Raw genomic sequence first — 10,475 nt, forward strand, 5'->3', positions numbered from 1 at the left:
TTAAAACTTGTGTCGTCTCATACTATGCATGTTTTTATAGGATGGAATGAAGTATTTTTTATTATATTTATAAATACGATAATTGAGTTGTATCAATTTTATATATATAAAGAAATATAAAAATATTTCTCGTGCATTGCACGGGTGCAAATGCTAGTTAATATATTAAAGAGATAACTTTTATGAGTGACAATTGTTGGAAATTCGTTATTGAGTTGACCAATTTTTCGAGTACAGAAAATATTTAATTTAACAGAATTAAATGACACATGATCGATCTATGTTTCGAGTAGATGATCGCAGTATAACCGAAAATGCTCTTTTGCAGGGAGACTCACTCTTCTTCGGTCGGTTCTTTCTTCAATCCCGATTTACCAACTGTCTTTTTCCCTCTTGAACAAGTGTGTGCTGTCCAAAATTCGTTCAATTTTGTGTAATTTTTTGTGGGGGGGAGGGCTTGAGGAAAAGAAAATTCATTGGGTTAAGTGGGAGGAACTTTGTAGAGATCTGGACCAAGGGGGGCTGGGTATTTTGGACTTGGAGAGATTTAATAAGGCCCTTATGGCTAAATGGATTTGGAGATTTTTAACAGAAAGAGACTCCCTTTGGACTCGGGTGATTAGAGAGCACGGGGGGTATTTAGATTGGGACGAAAGTGGTTTCAAAACTAAGAGGAAGGGGGTGGGGAGGTCGGGGTGGTGGAAGAGGGTGCTTGAGTTGAGTCGGGGAGTAAAGGGGAAGTGGTTGAGAGAAAACTTAGCTATCCGGGTCGGGGAAGGCGATGGTTTCTCTTTTTGGCATCATTGTTGGGCAGGGGAGAGGAGTCTTAGAGAGGCTTTCCCAAGACTCTTTAGGATCAGAAATAATCAAGACGGACTCATTAATAAGTTTGGCATATGGGCAGAGGGGAGTTGGAACTGGAAATTTGGGTGGAATAGAGAACTGAGAGGTAGAGAGATTGATCAGTTTCAAAATCTTACTGCTTTGTGCCATAATTTCCCCTTAACAGCAGGTACACGAGACGGTTGGAGGTGGAAGGCAGATTCGAAAGGTTTTTTCTCGGTTAAATCGGCATAGAAAACTACTGGCCAAACAATGACACCGGGCAGAAATCGCAACGACATTCCGGAGTTCACTTCAATCTGGAAAGCTCAAGCTCCCTTCAAGACAAAAACTACAGCGTGGAGATTACTCAAAGGAAGAATGGCAACATGTGATAATCTAATTAGAAGACAAGTTATCACCCAAAACGCAGAGGCCGATTGTATTCTTTGCAAGGAGCAGATCGAATCCTCTGAACATATGTTCTTTTCATGCACAGCAACCTCTAATATCTGGTACGCATTATTATCTTGGCTTGGAAATCAGTCCGCTCTCCATAATAAAGCACAGGATCACATGCTCTCTTTCACAAATATTGAAAAAAAAGACACCGCCCTCCTGCTTTGTATTTGGATTTGTTCAGTTTGGTGCATTTGGAAAACGAGGAATGATTGCAAATTCAATCAAGGAGTGTGGAAACAGGATAAAGTGTTGGCGGAAATTAAGTCAAGAGTTTGGGGGTGGAAAATGGCATACAATGTGCCGACACATATCAATGATTTTAGAGCATGGTTTTCTGAAGCGAAGATACTTGTGTAAGTTTGATAGGGGTGGAGTTTGGATGTACAGTCGCTGAAGTGAACTTGCTTTGGGGTGGTGCTGATGGAGGTAGGGGTGAGCAAAATATCCGAAATCCGAATATCCGATCCGAACCGAACCGAAATTTAAAATTTGGTTCGGATTTTTCGGATTTTCGGATCGGATCGGATTGAATTTTAAGCAAATTTCGGATTTTCGGATCGGATCGGATTGGCACCTTAAAAATCCGAAAAAATCCGAAATCCGAATTATATTTATAATATAATTAATATTATAATATTATAAATAAATATATATAATTATTAGTTTTTAAATAGTTAAATATTTCTAAATTCTAACCCTATACTCCCATTTTGGTTGATTATAATTAATGGCTTGTTAATTATGACCTTAATTTGATTGTAATTATCTTATATGTTAGGTTGACATCTATTTCAGATTTTTCGGATTTTTTCGGTTTTCGGATTTTTTTTTGACATTTCGAATTTTTTTCACAATTCGGATTTTTCGGTTCGGATCGGATTTTATCCGAAATTTTTCGGATTTTCGGATTCGGATTTTCGAATAATACGGTTCGGATCGGATTGAATTTTAGGAAAATTTCAGATTTTCGGATCGGATCGGATCAGGCAAAAATCCGATCCGAAATCCGAATGCTCACCCCTAGATGGAGGGGTAGGTGTTGCTTGTTCCTTTTGGTTTGTCAAGGATGGTGCTTGGGTGTGTAGCTGCTGATGTGTTTTTGCGTTGGGGTGGTTTTGAAAGAGGGGTAGGAGATGCTTGTTCATTGTAATTTTCTGATCTGTTTCTTTTTTTTCTTGCTGTCCCTTTTGATCGAGCAAAAGGTACCTCTGGTACCGAAGCTTGACTTCTTTTCATTAATATAATTCCCTTTCCTGATAAAAAAAAAAAAAAGATGATCGCAGTATATTTATTTACTCAAAATCGATTTCCAATTAGTGACATAATTATTTAAAGTTGGATACTTGAAATATGGAGTTGTGGAAAAATGATAAGCATTAAAGAGATATTAATGCTTATCCCACATTGATTTGTGGATAATAATTACTATAATATATAAGTTATTACATTAGTACATGTAATAAAACTGTGTGCACAGGTGACGGGTTGCAAAGCCCACACACGCGCGTCGTCGCCGCCCGCCCGGCTCGATCCCGGCACCCGGCGTCTGGCCCCGGCCTGGACGCTCCGCGTCCGGTCCTCGGCCTTGGCCGTGGACTTGGATCTTGGCAATTGGTCTATGGACTAAGCCTTAGCTCCCAACGGATTTATTATTTTGGACCACCGATTACTCGGCCCATACGTGCACACAGGGACTCATCCCATCGGGAGGATCCATTGGTCTCCCAGCATAATGTTCCACAACATGTAACACCCGTCTTAATGGAACGGAAGGGAGTTACATGGCTGATTTCAAACAGGCTGCTGTTACACATGTAACTGCCAACAACACTTGAATTCCTCCTTCATGGGAGTATTGGTTGCAGGCTCCCCCATGGGTGGTATATGCCTATAAAGCGGGCTGTCTATAGCATGGCATTCCACCTGAGAAATCTGCATCTTCTCATGCATTTTGTACTTCATAATCTGCTCAGTTCTCGATCTTTATTCCATTCGCCAAAGCTTGCTGAACTTGTAGTGCTACTTCCTTTGAGACGCAGTCGTTTCACCTTTGGGGAAGAATCGCCAGAATCAAGAGCACTACCGAGGCAAATTTCTTCTTGCGGGCAGACATTCTATCTCGACTCAGCTTCTGTTCAGTTTGTGTTTTCCCTGTAATTCTGTTTTTAACATTTCCTTGTTATTTCTGATTGTCTATTTTACTAGTCCAGTTTTATGTACTCTTCTTTTACTTGTAAAAGTTTGAATGTGTACTACCCACCCGATGATAACAACAATTTTGTGATTATAATAAAATTGAATGTTTATTTGTAAACTACTCCATTCGTCCTTGAAAAGTGGGGCAACTTTGCCATTTTTGGAGTCCACAAAAATTATGGCACATTCCATTTTAGTACATGACCCCACATTTTTATTTATATTTTATATTTACAAATAACTCTTATTTTTAAAATAAAACAATGACGTTCTTGGTTGTTATCATTTCTCAGGCGGCCAGGGGGTTGCGTTCGAAGCAGAGCTTTTAGCTATTATTATTGCGATTGAATCTGTGCATCGTGCCAAATGGGAGAGAGTTTGGTTTGAGTCGGATTCTTCTTACGTAGTTCAGCTTCTTCAGTCGCACTCTGAAACGGTTCCTTGGAGATTCAAGCCTCGGTGGCAGCTTGCTCTCTCCAAACTCCATACTTTCACATGGCGCATTTCCCACATTTTTCGTGAGGGCAACAGATCGGCGGATTTTTTTGGCTTCTCAAGCTAGGGAAGAGGGTTTTTGGCCTCATGCCATTGATGGTTTAAATGATTTTGTCAAGGAGGATGTTTCTATTCCCTATTTTACTCGTTTCGCTTGATTTTTTTGGTTTTTTTCTCTTCGTTCTGGATCGGTTTCGAGCCGGGAGGCCTAAGGGTAATGGTTCGGCCGGAATCCTTGAGACCTCCTAACTCAGCTCTGTCAACCTTGATCCTTGACGAGTACTCTTTTTCCTCAACTGTTTTGAGGTTTTAACGAGGCTCGGCCCTTAGTCTGCAGCTTTGTGCTTTCAAGGGTTTTTGGTTTTCCGTTGTTTCTTTTTAATAAAATCTTATTTCAGCAGTCACACTTAATTAATTCAATTTTAACCACTCATTTTGTACAATGGTGTGACCATTTATCCACTATATAGAAATCATCAAATATTGCTCGTGCCCATCAAAATCGTCCCAATTTTCATGGATGGAGGGAGTACATTTTTTCTTTTTATTTTCTTTTTCTCTATGTTTTTATTTTACTATTTTAGTATTTCTTTTCTAAAATTATGAAATTTGACTAACTATAAAATATTTGATATGCATATCAAATTAAAAATCATGAGAAGATTTAATTTTTTAATTTGATATATTTTATATAAATATAAGATTTAAAATTTAAAAGTTATATTTATTTAAAAAATTAAAATTTAAGAAAATTCTAACAACTCTCTCATCTTTTTTTGAATAAATCTATTTTTTTTAAAAATTCTTTTCCATTTTGATTTTCATTTTTCCTTTTAACTTATATTTTTATGGTACAAGTTATTTATTATACTCCCCCGTCCCTGAAATAAGTTCATTTTTTTCCTTTTTGGGACGTCCCCAAATAAGTTCCTCTTTCTTACTTTCCATTTTTGGACAACTACCCCACCACTAATAATACTATATTTATTCTTACTTTTCACTTTTTCACCACTCTCAATACTAATTATAACACTTTTTCACCTTTTCACCACTCCTTATACTAATTATAACATATTTTTCTCCACTATCAATACAATTTACCACTTTTCCTTAAAACGCGTGCCGTCCCCAAAGAAGAACTTATTTTGGGGACGGAGGAAGTATTATTTATTTTTTCTATTTTTTTATATGCAGCTCAAATATACTAAGTTATATATATATATATATATATATATATATATATATATATAGGGAGAGGTTCAAGAAAGAACCATAAATAAAAGAAGACCGGAGAACCATTTTCAGCCATTCGATCATCAAGATCTACGGTGGATGCATCATCTTGTTGGATGAATGCAGATCCTGGGTTCGAATCCTGAAGGGAGCATTTTTTTTTAAATTTTTTTAGTGCATTAATTTTAACAGCGAATGCATTAATTTTTACAGTGGATGCATTAGATTTGATATATATATATATATATATATATATATATATATATAGGGTGTGGTTCTAGAGAGAACTACATTATTTGTGAGAACGGGAGAACCATCAAATCTAATGCATCCACTGTAAAAATTAGTGCATTCGCTGTTAAAATTAATGCACTAAAAAAAAATTTAAAAAAATTCTCCCTTCAGGATTCGAACCCAAGATCTGCATTCATCCAACAAGATGATGCATCCACTGTAGATCTTGATGATCGAATGGCTGAAAATGGTTCTCCGGTCTTCTTTTATTTATGGTTCTTTCTTGAACCTCTCCCTATATATATATATATATATATATATATATATCGTGCGTTGCACATATACAAATGCTAATATTGTTAATACGTGTAAACTCAAATCAATTTATATACATCTTGTGTGTAAGGAATGTCATCTTAATCCATAGACTAACTCAAGTTTGTTTATTAAGGCGTGTTTATATTTGGGGTATGTTCTTTTTTTTTTTTTGTAAATATATATTTTCACTCAATTTTTACTATTTTTATATGTTTTGTTGGGAAGAACAATTTTCCTCGGTTAGGATGGAAAAAAAAATCGAGCAGCCTTTTTTTTTCTCATTTTCACTCCAATTTATGATAATATTGGTAGTCGGTAATATTTTACTTGGGGTATCAATGTGATAGACTATATTTTTCACCTTAAGCTGTGTTTACTTTGATGGATAAATTTATTCATGAAAAATGAAGGATAACAAAAAATTATGCCTTGAAATATCTCATTTTTTTCCAACATTTGACACAAAAAAAAAATGTTCACCATTTCTCCTTCCTTATTTTCACTTCAATGATGGATAATATTATCCACTCAAAAATGGAGGGATAATATTATCCCTCCTTAAAGTGTAAATAAGGAAGAAAAAATTGTGAACATCTCTTTTGTGTCAAATGTTGGAAAGGAAATGAGACATTTTAAGGCATAAATTTTTATTATTCATCATTTTCCATGGATAAATTTATCCATCAAAGTAAACGCACCCTAAAGAACATGAGATTAAAAAAAAGGGTTAATGGTGTTTTATGTCCCGAACTTTCAACGTTTTCCACAAAATGTCCCGAACTTTCAGTTTTTTCCATAAAATGTCCCGTTATACAAAACTTAATGACGATAAGATGACGAAAAATTCCGAACTTTCAACATTTTCCAACAATGGTGGTTTATAATATGATTTTTCAACAATGATGGTCCCAAAATATTTCATTCGGCGAAATAAGTCATCTTTTTGTCATCGAATTTTGTATAGCGGGACATTTTATGAAAAAAAAATTGAAAGTTCGAGATTTTTTAGGAGAAAATTAAAGTTCGGGATTTTTAGGAGAAAATGAAAGTTCGAAACATTTTATGGAAAATGCTGAAAGTTCGGTACATTTTATGAAAAATGTTGAAAGTTCGGGACATAAAACACTATTAACCCTAAAAAAAATATAGGAAGGATAATATTGTCTATCTTTTCGTGTTCCTCATTTTCTCATGATAAATTTACAACAACAACAAAAATACACCCTTAAGGATTAGTCTTGATCGATAAAACTAGTAAGACTAATCTCTTGCTTATCTATATAATATATAAAATGAGAGTTTTTTCTCTTTATTTTTTCTCATGAAAAAATATTCAATATGCATCTTAAATTTAAGTTTGTGACAAGATCTTAATATAGTATAAAATCATCAAAATGAGTTTAAAACGATAAGTTATGAAAATTTTAAAATATTTTATTTTCTCTCTTCATTAAAATTTTACAATTTTTTATTTATATTTGTGTATGAAAATATTTATTTATTTATTATGACTAATAATAATAATAATAATAATAATAATAATAATAATAATAATAATAATAATTTTCATTATCATGTGTGCGTGTGTTGGCCAAGTGGTAATGGTGTAACAGCCCGACTCCAGAGTTGACGGTTGTCCCCACAGACCAGCACGAGTCTTTTCTAGCGTGTTTTGTCCTCACTCGCACGCTCCCTGAAAAACATCCCAAGGGGTCACCCATCCTGAAATTGCTCCAAACCAAGCACGCTTAACCTTGGAGTTTCTTATACGTGGGCACCAGAAAAAAAGATGCATCTTGTTGATATGAGTAGCACCTATCAAATCATTTAAACTATCCTCGAATATGCAGTCTCATACCTGCATATTTTCGGAATCTCTCTCGTTCGGGTGTGTTCCGGTTCATCCCTGCGCCCCTCCGCTTGGAAGTCTTAATCGGAGCCGCTCCTTGTCCGTGCCTCTTTGAATCGGCGATCGCTCCGTACTTCGTCCCCGAGCGTCACAAATGGGTTAATGTCTGAAGTCAAAGGTCTTGAGTTCAAGTAGTCCTCCGTGACGCGGCTTTTAAATTTCTTTATTTAATATTGTTACTTTGTCCAAAAAATTGATTTTCATTATCAAATAATTTAAATTTATTTAATAACAATAATTATCATTACACAAAGTCTAAAATTTACGTTTTCAAATTTAGGGATTTATTGAATAATTAAGTGTGAATTATTTTATTTTATTTTTAAAATATATTTTAATTTTATTGATATTTTGATTTTATTTAAATTTTATATTTAGTTATTTAATTAAATCATTTAATTTCGATGTTTATTGTGTATCACACATGCGGATGAGCGTACTAAATCTTAATGAACTTGTAACTGATCTTTAAATCTTAATTATTTTCTCTAGGATTAGAGAATAAGAGATTGATTGTATCAAGTTTGTATCGTTGTTGTATCGATATCATATTGTATCAACATATACTAAATCAAATCACCCAAGTGTGTGTCGTGCTCGTGCATCTTGACGCGTCTGTATAAATAGTGTATTGTGCCATGTCAGTATCCAATTGATATGATAATGAGACGACATGCAAGAAATGTTAGCCGTATAATAACCAAATCAACATTTTCTAAGGTAATAACTACATGAAAGTTTTTTTTTTTTAGAGAGAGTTGGGGTGTGGAGTTTGGGATTCATACCGTAGCCTCACGCTCTTACAAAAAGAAATAATTAATACTGCTTATAATCCCCTGTTGAGTTGAACGACTGCTGCTGAAATAGAAATTTTATTAAAAATCAAAAAATAAAAAATGACTTAAACCTTTGAGAGCACAGGTGCAAACTAAGGGTCGAGTCTCATTAAAACCTCTTTAAGGTAAACCTAAAAAAAAACCCTTAAAAAGGAAAAAGAGTGCCCATCTAAGAAGTCAATAGATAAAAATCGGCGGTAAGCGGAGATGGGACAACCTCAGATGCTCCGGCTGAACCATTGCCCTTATTGAGTTGAACGACGAAAACATAAAAATTGGTGTTAATGGGGGTAAAAATTTAAACACCTAAGGTATTGTACTCGATGAATTCTTAAATTTTTTGTAGAAACAATGTAATCGGTTGGCTATAATCAAGATCGAAAATCAAATTTTGGCCCCTAATCTTCAAACAACAAAATCTGGCCATTAATTAGGCGGTATGCCTAATATGCCTTTTTTACCCGTCGGATCCAGCCCAATCTCTCTCGCTACTCTCTCTCTCTCTCTCTCTCTCGCTGCCGTCGATAAAGAAAGCCAATTCTACCTCTCTCTCACTCTGATTCCAATTTCGTTGCCATGCCGTACGCGTGATTCTCCCCCCCTCCCCCCCCGTCGATGAAGAGAGGCGACACAACACGTTATTCTCTCTCTCTCTCTCTCTCTCTCTCTCTCTCTCTCTCTCTCTCTCTCTCTATCTCGCTGCCGTCGATGAAGAGAGCTAATTCTACCTCTCTCTCACTCTGATTCCAATTTCGTAGCCATGCCGTACGCGTGATTTTTCCCTCGTCGACGAAGAGAGGCAATTCTCGTCTCCTCTCTCTCTCTCCCTCTCTCTCTCGCCGCTTTCGACGAATCTCTTTCATGTGCTTCATCTTCTTCACATCACGATTTCTTCATTCTATTATTGTTGTTTCTGTATTTGTGCTGCACGTATGGCACTTACGGCACTATTAGTGCCATAAGTGCCAAAAGAACCATTTTAAACACTTCCCCATAGGGTTTAGATGTTCCATTTAGGATTTAGATTATCCATTTAGGGTTTTTTGTTTGTTTGCTTGTTTCATGTGCTTCATCTTCTTCACATCATGATTTCTAAATTCTATTGTTGTTGTTTCTATATTTATGTTGCACGTATGACACTAATAAGTGCCATAAGTGCCAAGAGGACCATTTTACTTGGTTTTATTTTGAATTTCCGTTGGCACTTATGGCACTTATGGCACTATAAGTGCTAACAAAATCATTTTACTTGGTTTTATTTTGGATTTCTGTAGGCACTTATGGCACTATTAGTATCATAAGTGCCAAGATTTTACTTGGCTTTATTTTGGATTTTCATTGGCACTATTAGTGCCATAAGTGCTAAAAAGACCATTTTACTTGATTTTATTTTGGATTTCCCTTGGCTTACCATAAGTGCCAAGAGGACCATTTTACTTGATTTTATTTTTAATTTTCGTTGACACTTAGGGCACTATTAGTGCCATAAGTGCCAAAATGACCATTTTACTTGGTTTTATTTTGAATTTCCGTTGGCACTTATGGCACTATTGCAATAGGTGCCTAACCCGACCCGGCACACGACCCGCGTGCCTAATCCTACCCGGTCTGCCTAATTAAGGGTGAAAACGTCCGAAATCGTTAAAAAATGATAAATTTTATGTTTTTTCAATGAGTGACCATAAATTGTGTTTTATGCTTTATTTTGGCTACTTCAAAATTTCGCTCTTTTTTGTATCTGTTTATTAAATTAAAATATTAATCTAAAGATTAAAAATAAAATTAATAATAATTCGCTACGAAATTTAATTCTCCACCCAAAATATCAATTAGCCGTAGATAAAATAGTCGTTAAATGGATTAGTCGTGCATGTCACTACCCGGATAATGGCGTAAACACACACTTTATCCACAAATAATTGGTTTTTCGGGCTCCTTTCGCTATTTCCTAGCTTAATACATACACCCCT

The sequence above is a fragment of the Salvia miltiorrhiza genome, chromosome 3 (assembly GCF_028751815.1).
Source record: "Salvia miltiorrhiza cultivar Shanhuang (shh) chromosome 3, IMPLAD_Smil_shh, whole genome shotgun sequence".
Taxonomy (NCBI): domain Eukaryota; kingdom Viridiplantae; phylum Streptophyta; class Magnoliopsida; order Lamiales; family Lamiaceae; genus Salvia; species Salvia miltiorrhiza.